General features: G+C 41.3%; 1 pseudogene; it reads right to left on the reverse strand.

The window, feature by feature from the left end:
• Positions 1-23,173, reverse strand: part of LOC101330770 (large ribosomal subunit protein uL15-like) — a 108,910-nt pseudogene that overhangs the window by 74,651 nt on the left and 11,086 nt on the right.

Genomic DNA, 23,173 nt, shown 5'->3' on the forward strand with positions numbered 1-23,173 from the left:
CAAGGACCTACTGTATAGCACAGGGAACTCTGCTCAAAATTATGTAACAACTAAATGGGAAAAGAATTTGAAAAAGAATAGATACATGTATATGTATAACTGAATCACTTTGCTGTACACCTGAAACTAACACAGCATTGTTAATCAGCTATACTCCACTATAAAATAAAAAGTTAAAAAAAAGAGTTTGTTTGAAATAGTTGTACTGTGAGCTAAAGAAGTCCCCCAAAGCAGGTTTCCAGAAGCAGGAGGGACACAGTGTTTTGAAGTGAGGGGTCTTAAAATCCCAGCTCCACTACTTCTTAGTTGTACAAACTCCTTGTCGGTGAGGAGGTCAGTCTGTGTGGAATCTTGGTGAGGCAAGGTGGTTTAATAAAAATAATTACCTTTTTAAAGAATTGATCAAACTGGAGTTCAAATCCTAGTTCTACCACTAACCAGCTGTGTGTCCTTAGGCCAGCCTCTTGACCTTCACAGCCTCAGTTTCCTCATCTGTAAAACAGCAATGAGCATGTTTAACCATTCAGGATTGTTTGAGGACTAACACAATAATGGGTGTAAATTTTCTGGCATGGACATGATTACCAATGTCAAGTGTCATTCTTTTCTATGTTCCTCCTATATGCTCCCAGTACGTAAGGATAAGCCCTATTTTTAGCTAATACTAATTGATCAGAAATCTGATGCTTGAAGTTACTGGAAAATCCAACTCAAGTTGCCTTGAACAGCAAAAGGCAACTTATTGACTGGGGTAAATGAACATCCCAAAGGAAGATCTGGCTTCAGACAGGATGCGACGCATCTTACACAGATATTCTTCATCTCTCTTCTCCAAATTTCTCTTTTCTGCTTCAGTATAAGAATGACTCCCCTTATGATGCAAAATGGCTGCCGGGAGCTTGCAGAAGCCCTATTCTTCCTCCTCCCAGGCAGCAGGGGCCAAGTATGACTTTCCCCAGAGCCATCTCAGATAGAGGAGAAATATTGTTTTCTCTTCTAACAAATAGACCTCTTATCTCATTGGCTCAAAGTGTATCAGATGCACTGAACCGATCAGAGTGGCTTCCTGGAGAGTGTGGACTGTTTTAAGCCAAACAGAGCACGTCCCTGGAGGTGAGGGTGGGGCTGTGTGTGTAAGAAGGGGGTGATACCCAGCTAAAAACTGAAGTTTTATTACCAAGAGGAAAGGGGAGTGGATGTGATTTGCTTTTTTACTTTTTACTGTCCTTCAGAATAGAATAAGAGAGTTCCCCTAGAAACCTCTAAATTATGGTCTTATACCATTTTAGAGGACTTCACGGGATGCTAGATTTTAATAGGATGTTATTTTTAACCTTTCACAGTCCTGACCCATATATTTTGTGTCACAAAGACACAGGGACCATCATCTGGGTTGGACTCGAAGGTCTCTGGACCATCCCAGAAGATTTCACACAGCCCCTGTAATAGTGGAAAATGTGCTCTGTTGTAAGGTAGTTAATTGGTACTAACTGAAGCCCAGTACAACAATTTGGTGGTGATTCAGAGGAGAATGATGCTTAAGGCTTATCCATGATCGCACAAGAGTTTTGCTTTATAATTCAGTTGCGCAATTTAGTTTTTTGTAAATAGTGACTCTGATACTCCAGAATCACTATGCGAGCTCACAAGGCAGGAAATGTTCAAATAAAAGCCCGTGTTCTGGTCTGTAATCTTTCCTGCCTGCTAGGGCAGTGGTATTTTAGACCTGGTGAGCACCAAGACTGCAAGTCACATGGCACAAGATGGAATCCCTTCTCCACATTTTGCTAGCTGGACCTCTGTTTTCTCACCTGTAAAATGGAGATGTTTGTGGTGTCTACTGCAAAGAGTTGTGGTGAAACTTAATAAAGTAAAGCCCAATGCCTGGCACAGTGAGTGCTTAATAGCAGTTGCTATTATTGGAAGTAGTAATAGAAACCCATAGAGGGATAACAGTAACCTGAGTCAGTTATAATATATGCATTTTGTGCTTCACTTTCCCCACCTATAGAATGGGGGTATTGATACCTTATAGGGTTGTTGGGAAGATAAGTGAATTCAAGTACATCATTCAGTGCCTTGGACACAGTAGGTGTTCAGGAAGGATGTAGCCCAGTGGTTCTCAACCAGGGAAGATTTTGTCCCACTAGGGGCCAGTTGGTAATGCCTGGAGGCATGTTTGGTTGTCACAGCTGATGACGGGGAGCTCCTGGAATCCAGTATGTAGAGGCCAGGGATGCAGCTAAACGTCCCACAATGCACAGGACAGACTCCCCACAGCAAAAATTATCTGGCTCAAAATATCAATAGCGGCAGAGGTTCAGAAACTGCTATAGTCAAAAGCCTGAACAAGGTCATCTTTTGTTCCTTTGTGGCTTTTGTGGCTTCCCTTGGAAAGTTGTTCCCATGGGACAGAGGCCAACTGTCAGAAAACAGCCAGATTGGCCTTGTGAAGTGGGTTTTGGTTATGCTCCTTTAAAAAGTCTGTTTAAAAATAAAGCTTTAAAAAAAAAAAAAAACCCTCATTGTTGTAAAACACCCCATGCTCAACCGCCTCCTGTGTCTGTCTTTCCAAATCCAACCTGCGTTCAAAGAGCAGCCCCATCAGTTGTGACCTTGAGCAAGTTATTACCTCTCTTAGCCTCACTTTACTCAACTGCAAAATGGCAATAATAATACACTGGCCCCTTAGGATTCCATGAGTTAAGGTAGCAGAAGCACTTAGCACAAAGTCAGGCACCGTGTGAATATGTGAGATCGCTGTCAGGGTCTTGGCGGTTGTTAACTCTTACATGGCGTCATGACATCTGCCTTTCCCACCTTTTGTTGAAGCCTAAAAATAAAAAGAGAACAGAGATGTGAAATCGTTTCCCCCCCACAAAGTTAAAAGGAGTCATAAGCATAAGGCTGTTGTTAATATCACTTTGAAGGAAGGTGAGGAATATCCTGGGAGACTCCCTCTGGTGAGGGTTTCATGAATTTCAGGAGCAGAGACCTGACTCCCTGCAGAGCCGAACCTCCTCTTCCTCTTTATCTTGGCAGGGAGATGAATACCAGACCCCTGGTTCCCTAGGAGTCTGCATCTTATTTTCTGACTGCTTCCCTTATTTCATTCCAATTGATTTTCCATTTCATAGCAGGGGGAAAAAACACAAAGCCAGAAGCAAAAAATGCATCCTCAATCCTTTACCAATTGTATTTCTTTTGACCTGATCATTTAGGAAAACAGGCTGAAGCCCCCAAGCGTGTGTGTGTGTGGAGTGTGTGCGTGTGTGTGCACACAGCAGTTGTGTGTCTGCATGCTAGGGTCAGGGAAGTGATCACATGCGTGTCATTTGCGTGCTTCTAAGTACTTGTGTACATGAGTGCATGCCTGTGCGTGCACCCACAGTTGCATATGTATCAGCATGTGTGGCTTGTGTGCCTATGTCATTATATTTGTGTGTGAGAATCTCAGAATTCATATCTAAGGCTGTACGTGTCCCTGCATGTTTGTGCTGTGTGTGCACGTGTGAGTTCTCTATTGCAGACACTCATCAGTTTTGTGTTTGTAAGTGCATAAGTAGGTGGATGTGTTTGCTTGTGTGACTGTTATGATGTGTGTCGGGTGCATGCGAATATTCCTACATGTAGGGACACAAGCAGGTGAACATTTGTGCACACACTGGAGGCTGTGAGTATAAGTCTGTGTTTGTGCTTGTGTGTATTTTAGTCAGTATTATCGGCGACTGTGCATCTGATACATTGGTGTGTGTTTGCAGGTGTGTGTATATGTGTGTGTGTGGGTGTGAAAGAGAGGAAGAGGAGCAAAGACCTTCAGTGGATTTTTATCTTTTTGGCCATCACTACTTGGACCAAATATCCTCCCCAGTTAGTCATCTCAGGGAAGAAACAGCAACAGCGACCATGTAAATGCAGGGGGAGAAGTGATTCGTCAATTAGTTCCTCCTTCCCCTTTCACAGTGACTACTTACAGATATTTTTTTAAATGAGAGTGTATTAAAATGTAGGGAGGAAGCTAGTTTTAAAAGCTTCATTGTGTATCTGATATTCCCAGAAAGGCCTGGAGTCCGAAGGGCCAGCCTCGCATCCAGGAATCTTGCTTCGTTTACGTTCTGACGAATTGCACATCTGAGAGGACGTGATGGAAACCACCGGCTTAGCTGTGTGTTTGCTGATCCGTGTTTAAGAGTTGCCATTTCGACAGTTTTAAAAATGATGAGGACGATATTTTGCTGGTGCTGAAAGGCGAAGCCAGTGGATTTCAGCTCTACGATCTCAGAAAGTTCAAATTCTATATAGGTTTTAGCTGGCGAGGCACTTACACATTACCTAGTTTAATTTTCTTGTTGCAGGGATGAGGAAACTGAGAGTTTGTTTCTAGGGGATGGAGAGACAGCAGTGAACAAGATAAGTTAGGTCTCTGTGGAGATTAAAACCTAGTGAGGGAAAGAAGGACACCCCAGCCCTGCTCACTCAGCTTCAGACTTGTTGCTTTCTTTCTGTTCCCTCTAAGCTTGTCCCTTCCCCAGGGCCTTTGCACTTGCTAGTCCCTTTTTTTAGAATATTCTAGACTTCACATGGTTCACTCCTTCTTGTCATTCAGCTCTCTGCTCCATGTATCCTGTCTAAAATACTCCCCAACCAGTTCTGTCTTCATAGCCCTTCTCACTAAATAAAATGAGTCTGTGTGTGTGTGTCCATGTGATTATTTTTTGTTTCCCCCAACTAGAATGTGAGCTCTAAAAGGACCAGAATCATTTCTGACTTATCCACTGGCCTGTAACAATTGCCTTGCATGTAGTAGACACTCCGTAAGTGTTTGCTGAATGAGTAAATGGTTTAAGTGAAGGAATAAATGTAGAATTTCCCAAGTCGTAAGTATTATGAAGAAAATAAAACAGTGTGTTGGTCTGTCAGAGGCATTTGAGTGAGGTAAGAGCCCTGTGATGAAGAGTCAGGCCGGTGACGAGAGAAAGGAAGGACATTGGCCTGGGGTGGGAAGGCGCTCTGTGGAGGCCTGGGTGTCTGTGGCAGAGCAGGAAGGCTGGAAGTTGCAGGGGCGAGCCAGAGACAAGAGTCAGGTGATGTGAGGCAGGGACCAGCAAACTCTTCCCAGGAAAGGGCCACATGGCAAATAGCTCAGGGTTTGCAGACTATATGGTTTCTGTTGTAATTGCTCAATTCTTCCATTTACAAAAGATCAGCCATAAACGATACAAAAATGAATGGGTTGTGTTCCCCAAAAAACTGTCTTGACAAAAACCAATGTTAGGCTGGCTTTGTTTGACCCAAGGACCTCAGTTTGCAGACCTCTGATGCTGGGCACCCTAGGCTGTGGGAAAGCATTTGTGTTTCATTCTCAAAGCATCAGGAAATCCTATGGTTAGTGTCTTTGAAAACCATCATTCTAAGGAGAACAGAACGATGGAGCAGGAAGAAGCACAAGCACACTTCATCTCGGTTTGGGCTCAGAGGCAGTGGAAAGACTGCCTGAGATCAAATATCTGCTTTGCCAGCTAGGAGCTGTGTGATCTTTGGTGAGTTACTTGCCCTCTCTGAGAGTTTCCTCACCTGTACAATAGGGATGTTATCTATCTTGTAGGTGCTTGGTGATGATTAAATGGCAGGATGGTTGTGCAAGTTCATCCCTTGTTCCTGTGCAATCACCTCATATAAGAGTTTCCCAGGGCTGCTATCACAAGTTACCACAAACTTCATGGATTAAAACAACAGAATCTGTTCTCTTGTGGTTCTGGAAGCCCAAAGTCTGAAATCAAAATGTTGGCAAGACGATATTCCCTCTGAAGTCCCTAGAGGTGAATCCTTCCTTGACTCTTCCAGCTTCTGGGGGCCCCAGGCATTCCTTGGTCTGTGGAGGCATCATTCCAACCTCTGCCTCTGACTTTATATGACTTTCCTCACTGTGTTCTCTGAGTCCTTTTTTTATCTCTTATAGGGACACTCGTATTTAGAATTGACCCCAATCCAGTATGATCTCATCCCAGTCTTTACCTTAATTACATTTGCAAAGATTCTATTTCCAAGTAAAGCCCTATTCTGAGTTTCCAAGTGGACATGAATTTGGTGGGGGGACATTATTCAATCCACTATTCTGCATAACCTGAAAATCCTACATTTCACGTTGGACGCTTTCTTGTCCTTCATTCTGTGAGTCCGCCATCTTTTCTGAGTGACTCGCTCACCAATATGAGTTCCCAAGAATCATCCTCACTCTCTTGACCAGTCCCCACTTCCAGTCAATGGTAGTTGAATTAGGTGGTGGTTCAGTTCTTAACAACCTTGTGAAGGAGATGCTGTTTGTTCCTGAAGACCCAAACTGGAAACTACCCAAATGTCCATCAACAGAGAATGCATAAACTGTGACACGTCCATACCATGGAATACTCCTCAGTAATAAAAGGATCAAACAATTATTATCTGCAACAACATAGATGAATCTCAAAAGCATTATGCTGACAGAAAGAAGACAGACACAAAAGAGGACATAGTATATGATTTCATTCACATGAAAATTTAGATAAAGCAAAGCTAAACTATAGTGACAGAAAACAAAAAGTGACTGCTTCTGGGGTTGGGTGGGAGAAGTATTGACTTGAAAGAGTTATGAAGGAAACTTCTGGGGTGATGGATATATTCTATAGGTTGAATATAATGATGGCGACTCTGATATATGTATCCAAACTCATCAAACTTAATTTAAATGATTGCATATTACTGCCTATAAGTTACAACTTCAATAAAGTTGATTAAAAATAACTTTAAAAAGAGTGAAGGCAATCCCACTCCTGGACATATAGCTGGAGAAAACCATAATTAAAAAAGATACATGTACCCCAGGGACTTCCCTGGTGGTGCAGTGATTAAGAGTCTGCCTGCCATTGCAGGGGACATGGGTTCGATCCCTGGTCCAGGAAGATCCCACATGCCATGGAGCAGCTAAGCCCATGCCCCACAACTACTGAGCCTGAGCCCTAGAGCCCACGAGCCACAACTACTGAAGCACATGCGCCCTAGAGCCCATGCTCTGCAACAAGAGAAGCCACCGCAATAAGAAGCCCACATACCTCAATGAAGACCCAATGCAGCCAAAAAATAAAGTGGGGTACATGATACATGTACCCCAATGTTAATTGCAGGACTATTTACAATAGCCAGGACATGGAAGCAACCTAAATGTCCATCAACAGAGGAATGGATAAAGAAGATGTGGTACATATATACAATGGAATATTACTCAGCCATAAAAAAGAATGAAATAATGCCATTTGCAGTGACATGGATGGACCTGAAGATTGTCATACTGAGTGAAGTCAGTCAGACAGAGAAAGACAAATATCATATGATATTGCTTATATGTGGAATCTCAAAAAAACTGGTACGAATGATTTATAAAACAAAAATAGAGTCACAGATGTAGAAAACAAACTTATAGTTACCAAGGGGGAAAGGGTGGAAGGAGGGATAAATTGGGAGATTGGGATTGACATATACATACTACTATATATAAAATAGATAACTAATAAGAACCTACTGTATAGCACAGGGAACTCTACTCAATACTCTGTAATGACTTATATGGGAAAAGAATCCAAAAAAGAGTGAATGTATGTATATGTATAACTGATTTACTTTGCTGTACAGCAGAAACTAACACAACATTGTAAATCAACTCCACTCCAATGAAAATTAATTTAAAAAATAAAAAGAATGAAGGAACAATGAGGGGACATTGAGTGTCTTCTATAAGGGGTTTAACGTACATTGAGTGTCTTCTATAAGGGATTTAACGTGTGTGTATACACGTATGTTTGTCTGTATGTAAATGGGCATTGAGCTGAGGAAAGAACATAAGCATTGGGCTGCAAGTTAGACTCAGAACTCTCAAAGATCCATCCAGCTCTCATAGTATATGACACTCCAGCATCGACAGGATATGTTGGTTGCTGGGCATTATCCTCCATGGATTATCTCTCTTGACCCCCGAGATAATGTCAAAGACCCTCAGAGAGCATTAGAACTCACATTCAGAGCAGGCTCCTTGAGTGATCAACTTCCAACTGTCAAAGTTCTGGCTTGCAGTAAACTCATTGAAGCCATTTTCTTTCTCAGTATGAATCAACAGCCTTTTCTTATCATCCCTTACACATTTTACATCCAAAGGCATTTTTTTAATCCAAAAAAGATTGTGTTATTAAAGTTTTGTGTGAAGCTGTGATTGCCATCCTTGGAACTGAAGATGCAATCAGGGGACAGAATTGATGCCTTATAATTCAATGAATGGATTGCTTCTGTGGTAATTTCTTCAGTAATTACTTGTGTAAACTGTGTGTTTCTGTAATTGAAACTCGACAGTGTGGGGTAATTTATCAAAATCTATAATTTATTATAGCTTTTCCATTTTGTCTCTTGGTTTCTCTACTTGTCCTCATTAGAATGTTGTCCCCTCACCACCACTTCAGTCCATCATAACCGTTTAGATGAGAAGGCAAAAACGTACATTGCATTTGGGAAAAATGTTCTGACGGACCTAGATGGAAGTTTAAAATCCATTTTCCAAAGGACACAATTGTTATTGTCGTTTGCAATATGTATTTTCTGACAGATTCCAAGATGTGACTTATGGAATGGTTTTGAAGAGATTGTCTACTTCAAGAGTCTAGATAATAACAGAATTTTTCTCTTATGGTCACCAAGCATTCTGAGTGTGTCTCACGTTTGTTCACAAAAGCCTGGAGAGGGAGGCAGGGGCTGGGATGTGGGTTTTGCTAGCAGAGGACATTGAATCACAGAGCCTTCTGAGAGAAAAGCTGTGTCTCCTGACCTGAGGAATTGCCATGGGGCGATGGGAGGGAGCAGCTGTTAGAATCCCATTCCAAGCCCATGCTAAGCTAGCAAATGCCCAGGAGCTGTCCATGGTGCTTATCTCTGTTTCCTCTCCAGTAGATATCAAGCAAAGTAGTGTGTGCTGCTGGAAGGACCCTAAAGTCAAAGACAATTGAGAGAAACTTCCATAATCTAACATATGTTTAAAGCAAACTTTAGTTGTTTCAACACCAGAATGAAGCACAGGAAAGAAGAAAAGTAGTAGGAAACAACATTTGCTCTCCCACCACCAAAGTCTACTGTTAGTATTTTGACATGGTTTCTTCCAGTGTTTTTTTCTCTGCATAGTTTCTGTGTTACCTGATATTGTTTCACATTGCATATGTAATTTCTCCATGGCATTCAAAATAATAAAAATATACTTTTAAACCTTTCTTCAGGGTTTTTGAGGTATAGTTTTCACATAGTAAAGTTTACCCATTTTAGTGCATAGGTCTCTGAATTTTGACACACGTGTACCACCACCATAATCAAGACATAGAACAGCCCCATTGTCACCAAAAATTTCCTCATAAACCTTTTAAATCATACTTTCTCCCCACTCCTAGACCCTGGTAACCACTGATCTCTTTTTCTGTCCTTAGACAAATATTATTTTGATAACTCATAATACAATAAGTAGGTATACTATATTTTCTTAATTTTGTCTCTGTAAAATATTTAGTTTATTCTATTGTTTCCTATCATAAATAATACTGCAATGAACATTTTTGTACATAGAGCTTTTCCAGAATCTTAAGTAATTACCTTATTATGGAATTCCAGGAATGAGATTGATGCATGAGAGATTAGGAAAATTTTGAAGCTTGACTCTAGAACCAGACACCAATTTAAAACTCTTGATACTGAAAATCTGGAGGAACTGTTTATAAAAACTTCTTAAGGACGTCCCTGGTGGCGCAGTGGTTAAGAATCTGCCTGCTGATGCAGGGGACATGGGTTTGAGCCCTGGTCCAGGAATATCCCACATGCCGCAGAGGAACTATGCCCATGTGCCACAACTACTGAGCCTGTGTGCCACAACTACTAAAGCCCGCATGACTAGGGCCCGTGCTCTGCAACAAGAGAAGCCACCGCAATGAGAAACCCGTGCACCGCAAGGAAGAGCAGCCCCCCTCGGCGCAACTAGAGAAAGCCCGCGTGCAGCAACAAAGACCCAGTGCAGCCAAAAATTAATTAATTAATTAATTTAAAACAAAATTAAAAAACTTCATAGTACAGGGGAGAGAATTTGGAATGTGCAGTAGGACAACACTAGTGTTAGAAACCAGCATTTCCAGTCATGCCACAATTCAACTTAGTCAACAACTTCTCAGACATGTTGAAACATCCTAGCTTGACATTCAAAGTTTTTTATCATCTGCCCTATATCTATTTTGCCCCACCCCCCTCCATCGTGATCTATATGTATATCTGTGGTACAGTGTACTCTATATGCACCTCTACTTGTGCTTCTAAGTGTGCCACCTTCTCTTATAGTTCCTGTCTTTGGACATATTTGTCCCCTTTCTGAAAAAACCTCCTTCAGCCTCCACTGTCCCCTTCTTTTCCAGCTTTCTTAACCATCCCTTAGTGCTAGGCACCTTTGCTTTGTGCTCCCACAGTCCGCTCTGCTTATCTCTGTGTTAGGACTCTTTCATTTATACCCTCAACGATTATATATTGAGAGTCTACAATATGCAGGGCACAGAGGACATGATAGTGAATGAGAGAGACAAAATCCCTGTCAAATGGAAAATGACATTCTTACAGCAGAGGAGATGGTACTGGAGCAGAGACCTGAGTAATGAAAAGAAAGAGCCATAGGAATAGATGGGTGAAAAGTGCTTTAGGCAGATGGCAAAACAAGCGCAAAGACCCTGAAAACTGAAATGCTTGGCTTATTTGAGGAACAGTAAAAAGGCTGTATGACTGGAGTTTGGTGAGCAAGAAAAAAAGTTGCAGGAAATAAAGTTAGAGAGGAAAGTAGGTCCTGATCATTTAAGGCCTTGTAGGTCATGACACAGTATGGCTTTTATTGCAAAATATGATTGAATAATTAGAGTTTTTAATTAGGAGAGTGACAAGATATGATTTGTATTTAAGAACATCATTCTGACTTCTGGGTGAAGAAGAGGGAAAATAATAGAAGAAAGACTACCACGTAGGCGACCACGGCAGTCACGTGGGTATGAAACAATGATGACTTAGGCCAGCAGTCAGCAAACTTTTTCTGTAATGGGCCAATTGTAAAAATTTTAGATTTTGTGGACCAAATGGTTTCTCTAACAAGCACTCAGTTCTGCCATTGTAGCATGAAGGCAGCCACAGACAATATATAAATGAATGAGGTGGCTGTTTTCCAATAAAATGTTATTTACAAAAACAGATGGTGGGTTGGATTTGGCCCAAGGGCTTTTTGAGCTCTGTCTTATACTAAGAGTTATGATGAAGGTAGTGATGAATGATTAGATTAAATATACATTTTTGGATATAGAGTAGGTTTTCTCTGAGAAGTCAAAAGTTCTGTTTTGATCTAAGGTATTGAAGATGCTCATTCAATGTCTACATGAAGGTTTTGAATGGGCAGTTGGAGGGTTGAGTGAAGAGTAGAGTACTGTGGAAAGACTGGCTAGCAGTATTAACTCTGGGATTATCAACATGCAGGTGCTAAATAAGAAAGGATGTAACCATTTAGGGAAAGAGTTTAGACAGAGAAGAGCAGAGGAGAGGAGAGGGGAGGCGAGGAAAGATGAGGCCTAAGTTATTGAGCCTTGGATCATTTCAGCATCGAGAAGGTGGTATATGAGGACGATCCAGAAAAAGAGACTGAATGAAGAGGAGCTTTCAGTGAAGAGGGTGGTATGCCCAAATTCAGGTGCAGACAGTGTTTTTTTTTTAATTGAAGTATAGTTGATTTATAATGTTATATTAGTTTCAGGTGTACAACACTGATTTGATATTTTTATAGATTATACTCCATTTGAAGTTATTATAAAATATTGGTTATATTGCCTGTGCTGTGCATTAAATCCTTGTATCTTATTTATTTCATTCCTTGTAGTTTATATCTCTTAATCCCCTTCCCCTATCTTGCCCCTCCCGGCAACTCTTGTCCCACTGGTAAGCACTAGTTTGTTCTCTGTATCTGTTTCTGTTTTGGTATATTCATTCATTTGTTTTATATTTTTAAGAAGAAGGAGTGCCAGATGTATCAAAGATTGCTGAGAATTCTTGTAAAAAGAGCACTGAGGGTTGACTATTAATTTTGGCAACATAGAGGTTATTGGCATAAATGAAATGGTGTAAGTAAGACTCATATGGATACAGTCAGAATAAGCCTGGAATGTGGGGTAGTCTGCAATAAGTTGAAAAGAAAAATGGGATGCTGGATGGAAGAAAATGTAGTATCAAGGGAAGTGTTCTTTAAAAAATGAGAGTTGCCGTAGCTTGTCTGTGTGCTTATGGGAACGATCCACAAAGAGGGGAGAACTGATGCAGGAGAAAGAAGAGACAGTTGAAGCAATAAAGCCTTTGAAGAGGAAAGAGTCACAGGGGAGGGGTTGACAGTCCATCCAGCACAACAGGAAAGTCAGAATCAGTCTGCACAGATGCTTGTAAATTTGGTGGTGGCGGTGGGATGATGAAGGAATCCTTTTGAATGCTTCTTGTTTTTAGTGAAATAAGAAAAATGTCATCAGTTTTCCAAGGATGGGAGAAGAGGCATTGGAGGTTGGGGAAGAAGACTTTAAATAGTCATCCTGGAAAAACAGACAGGGAAACTTTCCAGGGAGACACTATAGGATTTTCTTGTAGGGCTATGGCCATAAGGGGAAAGTGAGGTCAGTCAGCTGGGTGTTTTTCTCCAACCATGTTGAGCTGTTGGGCTGCAGGCACAGAAGCGGTGAAGCACTGGGTTTAACCTGGGCTTGACTTGGATGGGGAAACAACATAGAGTGAAGGGGAAGTAAAAGAGTTATTGGTGTCCCCAAGTGGTGTGGGTTAGTGTTTGACCATGAGCGTAAACTTTATGGAGAAAAAAGTAAGAGTGGACAAGAGATGATCATTAGTGAGGTGGTGGTTGGGAACCATGGGTTAGAGACCTTAATGGTGGAGAAGAGTAATTGGATTAGAGACTGCTGCAAGGTATGAGGTGGAAAGATAAGAGGGTGGAATACTTAAGTTTGAGGTCTTAGACCTGGTGCTATCAAAGTTCTAGGGTGTAATCATGCAAATGTGTGGCTGAGATGAGACAAAAGAACATATTTGCAGAGGTAGGGTGGTCAAGGACCCGAGAAGCTGGGTCCTTGGATGGATAATTGGACAATTCACATGGACATTGGAGTCACAAGGAAGGATGACAGGAATAATGGTGGACAGGAAGACAGTGGTCCAGGTGCTAGAATCTTCCGTGAATGAGAGTGTGTGGCTGTGAAGTAGGCCCAAGACTGTGAAAAGAAGGGGCTGTGGATGGTGAAGGCTTGGTGTGAACTTCAAATGAGCTGAAATTTTGGAAGCAAGAAGGAAAAGAAATGGCTGGGAAGCAGCCACGTTGAAGTAAGAAGGGTGCTTTCCTACCTTTTCGCACGTAAGAAAAAATTATTGCTCTCAGGGGATAGTCATGACTTGATTAGCGTCTCTGTATAGGCATTCCTCATTTTCTTGTGCTTCACTTTACTGTGCTTCACAGATATTGTGCTTTTTACAAATAAGTAGAACGGAAACAGAATCACAGGTAAAAAGAACAAACTGTGGTTATCAGTGGGAAGAGGGGTGGGGGAGGGGCAAGATAGGAATAGGGGATTAAGAGGTACAAACTGCTATGTATAAAATAAACAAGATACAGGAAATATTGTACTGCACAGGGAATATAGCCAATATTTTATAATAGCTTTAAATGGAATATAATCTATAAAATATAGAATCACTGTGTTGTACACCTGAAACTAATATAATATTGTAAGGCAGCTGTACCAAGTAAGTCTATCAGTGCCATTTTTCCAACAGCATTTGCCCACTTTGTGTTTCTGTGTCACATTTTGGTAATTCTTTCAATATTTCAAACTTTTTCATTATTATAATCATTACGGTGATCTGTAGTCAGTGATCTTTGATATTCTACTATGACTCACTGAAGGTTCAAGATGATTGTTGGTGTTTTATAGCAACAATGTATTTTTAAATTAAGGTATGTACACTGTTTTTTAAAGACATAATGTATTGCACCCTTAATAGACTACAGCACAATGTATACCTAACTTTTATATGCACTAGGAAACCAGATAATTTGCTTGGCTCACTTTATTGCCATATTCCCTTTATTGTGGTGGCCTGGAGCAAAACCCACAATATCTCTGAGCTATGCCTGTATATATAGTATTACTCCTTTGCCCAGGCAAGAAAACTGAGGCTCAGCAAGATTAGGGAACCTGCCCAAGGTCACAGGGCAGCTGAGGTTCAAGCCCATGTCTTCCTGATTCTGGAACCTGTGTTCTGGTGTGGTATGATTCACAAATCTGAACCCCATGCTATAATCAGTTCTGCCATGCGTGAGCTCTTCTGCCCTGACCCTGTAGCTTCCTCCTTCAGAGATCTCCCCCTGAGGTCATTCAGAAGGTTACTGGCATTTGTAGCCTTGTCTGGGGCTGGCCTTGGCCGAGAATCCTTGGATATTGTTCTCAGAGTTAATGACCCCTACAGGGAATTCACCCTTGACTTCTCCTCCCTCCCAGATTCTACTCCGAGCAGGGACAAGTTGGTACTAGATGGCTGGTTTTCATTCTCTTGATGTTGACGGGGAGATAATGAGTCAGATAGGCCTTGGTTATGAAATGAAGCCCTGGGAGGAAATTATCATCAGACTTCTTAGTGAGGAGAGCAAAAAAAGGGATTTAAATTAAAGTGGTAACTGATGTTTTGGTTGGCATTCAGACCGTCTCCTTAAGTCTTTTTTCCTCTTCATGTCATCATTAAATGAAACAGAGCAGGCAACTGGCAAATGGGAGAAAGGTAGGCAAATACTCTGATGCCGTGAGAGCTGATCTTTAATAGCTCTCATTTAGGCTTTGAGCCCCACAATGAATGGGAAGCATTCTACCTAGTCCCCCAGCAATCCCATAAGGTGGACAACCCTCCCCTGCCCCTTTAACAAGTAGGCAATGGAGTCACATTGTGGAGGCCACACATAAATCCCTGCCTCCCAAATCAGTCCCCTTTCCACTTCAAGGTGGTCCCTCCCAATGGACCCTATTCATCTGCCTTGACTTTGCTTAGAAGCTGGAAGGAAGAAGGGAGAGGCCAAATCAGGAGATCGAATCAGATTTCCTCGTGGTCTTCCTCTCCTCTGTATCGTAAATTCTAGTGCTTGGCTGCCTGGGTATTAAGTATTGCCTCTGTCACCTACCAGCTGTGTGACCTTAGGGAAATTACTTAATCTCTCTGAACCTCATTTTCTCCATCTGTAAAACTCTTGTAATTATGCATCTCTCTCACAGGGTCGTTGTGCAGATTAAATAATTTAAGTATGTTAAACACTTAAAATGGTGCCTGGCACATAAGCAGTGTTTGCTGTTATTTTTATAGTTTCCTCTGTTGTTTTTATTATTGTCAGCTAGTAATAGTGATAATGATTATGATGACATCAATGATAAGAGCTAACTGTTTGTTGTGCCTCTACTGGGGTTCCAGGGTTGACTGTGACTAGTGATTTGCATGTGGTATCTCAGTGAGCACTCATCAGTCAGGATACTTTCGGATGCAAGTAACAGAAATTGTACATCAAGCTGGTTTCAATGATAAGTCACTTATTACTGCCTGTTAACAGGAAACTCAGAGGTAAGACAGGTTTCAAAGTAGGCTGATTCGGAGGATCAACAGAGATGCACGAATCCAGGCTCTTTTTACCCTTCTCTGTTTTCCTCAGTGTTAGTTTCACCCATAGGCTTATCTCAAGATGGTTAAAGAAGCTCCAGGCATCACCTCTGGACCAGACAACATCTAGGAATGAAAGAGACTCTTGGAAAGATGGAACTTTTCTGAAAAGTCCCCAGTGATCTCCTGCTCTTGTCTCATTACCAGAACTGTGTCATATGCTTTTTCCAAATCAATTGAGAGAATATTTCCTCCAGACCAATCAGGTCGCCCTGGGAGCTGAGGGTGAGATCAGCCTTCCAGAAGTATATGGACACCTGGAAAAATCATGGTACCTGAAAAAAAATCATACTCCGTGAGGAAGAAAAGGAAATAGATCTGGGTGGTCAAAATCAGGGTTCACTGTAGGTAGGTGGTGGTGTTCCTTTTTTTTTTTTAAATTAATTAATTTATTTTTGGCTGCGTTGGGTCTTCGTTGCTGCGCGTGGGCTTTCTCTAGTTGCAGCGAGCGGGGGCTACTCTTTGTTGCCGTGTGTGGGCTTCTCATTGTGGTGGCTTCTCTTCCTGTGGAGCACAGGCTCTAGGTGCATGGCTTCTGTAGTTGTGGCATGTGGGCTCAGTAGTTGTGGCTCGCAGGCTCTAGAGCACAGGCTCTAGAGTGCAGGCTCAGTAGTTGCGGCGCACAGGCTTACTTGCTCTGCGGCATGTGGGATCTTCCTGGACCAGCTCTCAAACCCATGTCCCCTGCATTGGCAGGTGGATTCTTAACCACTGTGCCACCAGGGAAGCCCTGTTATTCCTTTTTAATAGAGAAGGAAACTGAGGCTCTGAAAGGTTTAGTAATTTTACACGGTCATCAATTTACAAGTGGAACTCAAACCCAACTGTGTCTGATCCTAAAATTCATGTTCTTTAGGGCCACAGTAAAGCTTTATGGGATTTGCTATGTTCACAGCAGCACTATTTACACTAGCCAAGACATGGAAGCAACCCAAATGTCCATCAGCAGATGAATGGATAAAGAAGATGTGGTACATATATACAATGGAATATTACTCAGCCATAAAAAGAATGAGATAATGCCATTTGCAGCAACATGGATGGACCTAGAGATTATCATACTAAGAGAAGTAAGTCAGACAGAGAAAGATAAATACCACGTGATATCATTTATATGTGGAATCTACAATACAAGTCAAAGTATCTGTGAAACAAAAACAGACTCACAGATAGAGAGAACAGACTTGTGGTTGCCATGGGGGAGAGAGGAGAGGGGAGGGAAGGAATGCGAATGGAATGGAATTAGCAGAGGCAAACTATTATATATAGGATGGATAAACAACAAGGTCATACTGTATAGCACAGGGAACTATATTCAATATTCTGTGACAAACCATCACAGAAAAGAACATGGAAAAGAATATATATTTTATACATATTATATATATTTATACATATATATATTTATATATATATACAGAAACACACACACACATACATACTGAGTCACTTTGCTGTACAGAAGAAATTAACACAACATTTTAAATCAACTATACTTCAATAAATTTTTTTTAAAACTTTATGGGCTTTAGAGATGTGACAATTTTTATTGATTGAGCACATACCATGTGCTGGACACTGTGGAGACACTATACAAGAATCTTATTTAATTCCTTTAATCAACCCAATAAATTAGGCATTTTAGTTCCATTTAATGGGATGAGGATGGTAAACTGAGGTTAAAAGAGGGTATGTGGCTTGTTGCAGGCTATAGATCTAAGCCAAAAAATCAAAATTTGAACCCAGGTCTCTCTGGCTCAAAAGTCTAAACTTTTCCTATGACCCCAAAATAATCGAATGTCATTCTCATATTCCTCTATTACTTGGGATTCGTATGGGGAAAAGTCAAACTTTTAATGAGGATCCTGACAACTTTCAGTTCAAAGACCCAGGTTTTTTTCCTAATTTTTATTTTAGAATAAGACTTCAAAGCACACATAGCCGTGAGCTTTTTCTCTTCTTTTGCGCTCCAAGTTCTGTGGCCTCCTCTTTCCACCTGCTTTCACTGAGAACTTTTAGGATAAAACATCGTAACTGGCTGCTCTGATGCCCTCTGGGCTGCATGGGATCAGGAGTGTGGAACAGCTTCCTTGGGTTCCATGCTGGCTTACCTCCTCTTCTCCCTCAGCCAGGAGCAAGGGGAGAGCTAAGGGCACTATGATTCCATGAAACCCAGGTCGTGCTCATATCTCAGCAGTTTCTCCCCTTTGTTCCCTAAAATCCCTTCTAGTTCTAAGACAGGGAAAGGAATTCTGGTTAGTTGAGGCCCCAGCAAAGTACAAGGCAGTATACCACTATTTAATTTTCACAACATCCACATCAAACATTAGTATCCTGTATGAGGGTGAAGAAACTGTGGTTCACAGAGGTGATACCCAAGGTATCACAGCTGGTGAGTGAGGGTTTGGAGCTGGGCTGTGTCTGACTCCAGATCTTCGATTTTTCTGTTGTGTTTCCCAGATTGTAAATTCCTGTAGGGAATCTGCCAAAGTCTTATACTTCCTTGCACCCCTCCTCTGTATCTTAGGCATAGTCATATTAATTTATTTTGCTTGCAACTAACAGAAACCTACTCAGATTAGCTTAAGCAAATAGAGGGATTTATTATAAGAATACTGGTACCTCACAGAGCCCCAAAGCAGGTCTGAGTCCCAGGAGCAAATGGAAATAATCAAGGCCTTGAATGCCATGTAGACTTTCCCTCCATTATGTGAGCTTCTGCGTGTTTGCTTCATTTTTGTTCACTTACGGTAGCTTCCTTTACTTCCCACAAATTAAAAAAAAAAAAAAAAAAAAGACTGCAGGCACCTCTAGTTTACATGTGACTAGATTATTCATGCACAAGACCTTTGTTTTTCCTTTTTTTTTCCCTATTTCTCAATCCATTTCAATCTCCTCCACATTCTGTGCTCTCAGGGAAGGGATTAATTGGCCTGGCTAGGCTAAGGCTTGTATCCAACACTAGCCCAATCATCTGTGTCTAAAGGCTGGGAGTAACGTTGGGCCAAAATGGCAGCTTCCCTTGGAACTTCATGGATGGAGGGAAGAGGAAGTGGTCTCAGAAAAACGTAAGGGGGAGATCCCAGAAGTTGTGTTTTATTAGATAGACAATCTGATAGGTATCCTTCATAATAAATATTGCAACTGTACTATCTCATTAAGACAATCCAGTGATTTATGTATAAAGCATGTAGAACAGTGTCAGTTGATATAAATGCTCAATAATGCAGAACATTTTTTTGTTTGTTTGTTTTAAAATATATATATATATATATATTCTTTTTCAGTTTCTTTTCCTTTATACGTTATTACAAGATGTTGAATATAGTTCCTTGTGCTTGACAGTAGGTCCTTGTTTATTTATTTTATATATAGTAGTGTGTATATGTTAATCCCAAATTCCTAATTTACCCCTCCTCCCTTTCCCCTTTGGTAACCATAAGTTGTTTTCTGTCTGTGAGTCTGTTTCTGTTTTGTAAATAACTTCATTTGTATCATATTTTTTAGATTCCACATATATGTGATATCATAAGATATTTGTCTTTCTCTGTCTGGCTTACTTTACCTAGTATGATAATCTCTAGTCCATCCATGTTGCTGCAAATGGCATTATTTCATTCTTTTTTATGGCTGAAGTAGTATTCCACTGTGTGTGTGTGTGTGTGTATATATATATATATATATATATATATATATGTGTCACATCTTCTTTATCCATTCATCTGTCAGTGGACACTTGGGTTGCTTCCATGTCTTGGCTATTGTGAATAGTGCTGCTGTGAACACTGGGGGTACATGTATCTTTTCAAATTAGAGTTTTCATCTTTTCCAGATATATGCCTAGGAGTGGGATTGCTGCATCATATGGTAGTTCTATTTTTAGTTTTTTAAGGAACCTCCATACTGTTCTCCATAGTGGCTGCACCAAAAGTGCAGAAGGTTTTTATTCCCTCCTTTGAGTCTTGAGGTGGAAAACAGAATAAATTGCCATTTGGAGAGGAGGAAACGTCAGTGCGTAAGCTCAGGGGGGCGTGGCTAAAAGGCCATGGCATTCTTCTTAGAATCGAAATTGGGGCATGCTTATCTCTAAGGCAGAAGTCCTTTGGTTACAGGTAGACTCAAAATGTGTAAAGATTTTTTTTTTCTCCTTCACTTAAAACCATGCTCTTGACCATAGATGCACGTACGGATTTTTAAAACAAACGTGTTTTAAAAATTCTGATGCTGAGTCCCACCTCCAGGGATTCTGATTCAAATGGTCTGGGGTGGGGCACATGCATTAATTTTCCAAAGAGCTTTTGAGGTGAGTCTCATACACACAGGAGGGAGAGCTACTGGTTTATAGCGAGAAGCAATTACCTGATGACCTGAGCCTATTCCAAGAAGATGTTCAAACCAAAAGCGACATGATCCCAGGCAGGCAGGGAAGGTGTCTTTTGCTCCAGGCAGACATGGGCCAGGCTCTGAAGTGATGTCCTCTCCAGGAGGTGCTGTGCTGAAGCCATTGATGGGTCTCTTCTGGAGTGAGACCTGTTTTTGGTGATCACAAGAGAAATACTGAAGCTCAGGTGGATCTTGTTAGTGTCAAGTTCATTCCTACTGGCTCCAGTTTGCTCTGCCCTTTGAATTCATCATCTCCGATTTGAAACGGTATTAGGGCATATTAGAAAGAGACTGAAGGGGATGGGAGAACAGGTTCAAGTGGCCTTTCCTGATACACAGCCAAATTTTAAGAGCAGAAGGAGAATGTACAGTAGCTGCATTAGCTCACATCAGGGAAGGGCTCCTGGTCTCAACATTTGCTCCCTTTTCCAGACAGTTACAACAACTGCCCTGCCTAGACAAAATTGATAATAGCACCTTGAATCTGACAACACTTGCAACCTATAAAGCTCCCTCACAAATACCTTACTGTTCCCAAAGTGTGAAAACATGAACCACAGGAGGTGTAAAAGATGATTTTAAGTGGTACACAGAGATTTTTAATAGTTATCTTAAAGCCTATTTGGGAAAACATAATTATCAAGGGAAAACTGATTTCACAGAGATTTCTTATGATAAAGTAGATGATTAAGTAGTGAGTTCATTTAAAGAGAAGTGTTCATTTCAGGTTGTGGTAGATATGGTAAGACATTGTGATGTATTTTGAGGATGATCAAAGTTTGGGGTACACTGGGTTATTTCATTGTCACCAGTAATCCAGAGTAAGTTGGTTGTCACTTTTTTTGGCTTTATTTTTATGGATTAGGAAATTGGGGCTTTGAGAGTTTAAATAACTCATCCAGTTTTTTTTTAATGCCCTCAAATTCATGTCTTCTGAATCTAATTCCAGGCTTCTCTCTATGACCTTGCTCTTCTACTGAGAGTTAATGTCTAAGCCAAAACCTTTGTTGTTCTAGCAGGTGAGGAAGGTCTTCGCAGAGCCATCCACACTCAGGATTAATGACACGCATGACTCTGGACACATAATGGAATGGACCAATTCAGTGGTTCTCTAAGGGTGGTTTCTGGGCCAATAGCAGAAGCATCTGCCTGGAATGTGTGTAAATTCTTAGACCCACTCGAAGACTGTTGGGTCAGAAGCTCTGAGGATGGGGCCCAGAAATCTCTGTTTTATCAAACCCATAGGGTGATTCTGAGGCACACTAAAGTTTAGGAACTATCCTGTGGTTCTCAACTGGGGGTAATTTTATCCGGAGAATCAAATTATTTGGAATGACATCCCTGCTTTACTGTTTCTTGGCTGTGTGACTTTGGCAAATTTCATCACTTTCCTGAGCCTCTGTTTCCCCATCTGTAAAATAAGGGTGATAATAATTGCAGTACTGATGAGGACTGTAGGGCACAATGCATGTAAAACTCTTAGAACAATTCCAGACCCATAGAAAGTGCTTGCCACATGCTCAGTATAATCATTATTAATTCTTTGTATTGTCTGTTTAGGTCTTGCATCTTTAAAATGGCAAGTCTGTCCCCTTTGTGCTCAATAGGACGCCCGATGCCCACATGCTAGCGTTCATTCCTAGTCTCCTCGCTCTGCCTCATATCTGAGAGTGTATCCTCTTTGTCTAGAACCAACCTTTTCTCTCTCTACTTCATCTGGCAAAGTTGTCCATCAGAAATAAAAGAGAGTTCGATTTTATGATATGCCAGGTAACGAATTGCATCATATGCCTCCAGCTTCTTGGACTCTACATTGGTCCTTGAAGGTTGGTGTGATTTTTTACAGTGGGGATGAGACAGGTGTCTGTCACTACACTAGCTGCTCTCAGTTTCAAAGGATGCATTTTGAATGATGGGTTTTCAGCATCACGCGAGGGATGACTTCGCCCCACATGGGCAGGCTCTCACTGAAGCTTTCATAAGGTCAGCCTTGCCTGGGTCAATATGGCTTTCAAAATAATAAAGGGGAAGAATCAAAATCTGTCTGCTTTCATTAAGTCTAACCCTGGCCTGCCTATTAGAATATGTGTAACTCAGCACCATGTAGAAGGATGGCCGGCCTCCAGGTTAAGCTAGGTACAAAGGAGAGGAATGAGGCTCCTCATTTATGGTCCAGGAAGCAAATGGGGTCAACATCATTAATATCAGAGCATCCCCAAATTGTCTTCAGATGATCAAACCACTGAGGGAAGGGCCAGTGAGGGAAGCTCTGAACATGTCATTATGATGAGAACTGTTCAAGCTTCTTTTCCTTCCATGTAACCTCAGAAATATGTGGCTCCCAGCTCACACCATCGTCTACCTGCTGCAAAAGCCTCTTTCTGTCTTTGCATCTGAGCACCATAACGGGAACTCTCCTCCAAGTCAAAACAGAAAAAAATGGGAAAATCTTGCACAGATGGCTGTGCAGCCCTCTTGATAACAGTGCCCTCATCTAATATGGAATTACTGGAAAGCAGTTTGAACAGGCTTTGGATTCCAAGGCTGCGGGAGGAGAGAAGTCGGCAGATTCAAACATTCTAGGGGCTTCTGTCAGATTTGTTGTTGTTATTCCAGAGTTCTGTTTCTGGGCCACAGAGCATCTCCCAGGGTAGGTGTGGGCTTCATGCAAAAAAGATGAAGTCAACAGGCAGCCGCCGTCCTTGAGAGGGAGTTATTTCTTGAGTGTTTTTTCTGAGCCTGCCTAGGAGGAGAGCACTGATAGATGGAGACTTCTATTTCAAAGGTTTGTTTAGTTTTTCAGGGAGGAGTGATATTTTGGTGACTCATCTTAACAACAGTTGTAGGGGAAGATCTGCTAAAGGTTAAGAGCATTAAACATAAGGAACATGAAACAGTTAAATGACAGAGTATAGTATACCAAGCCCTGTCCTAGGTACAAGGGCAACGGCTCTCAACCTTGGCTGTGCACTAG

The sequence above is a fragment of the Tursiops truncatus genome, chromosome 15 (genome assembly GCF_011762595.2).
Source record: "Tursiops truncatus isolate mTurTru1 chromosome 15, mTurTru1.mat.Y, whole genome shotgun sequence".
Taxonomy (NCBI): domain Eukaryota; kingdom Metazoa; phylum Chordata; class Mammalia; order Artiodactyla; family Delphinidae; genus Tursiops; species Tursiops truncatus.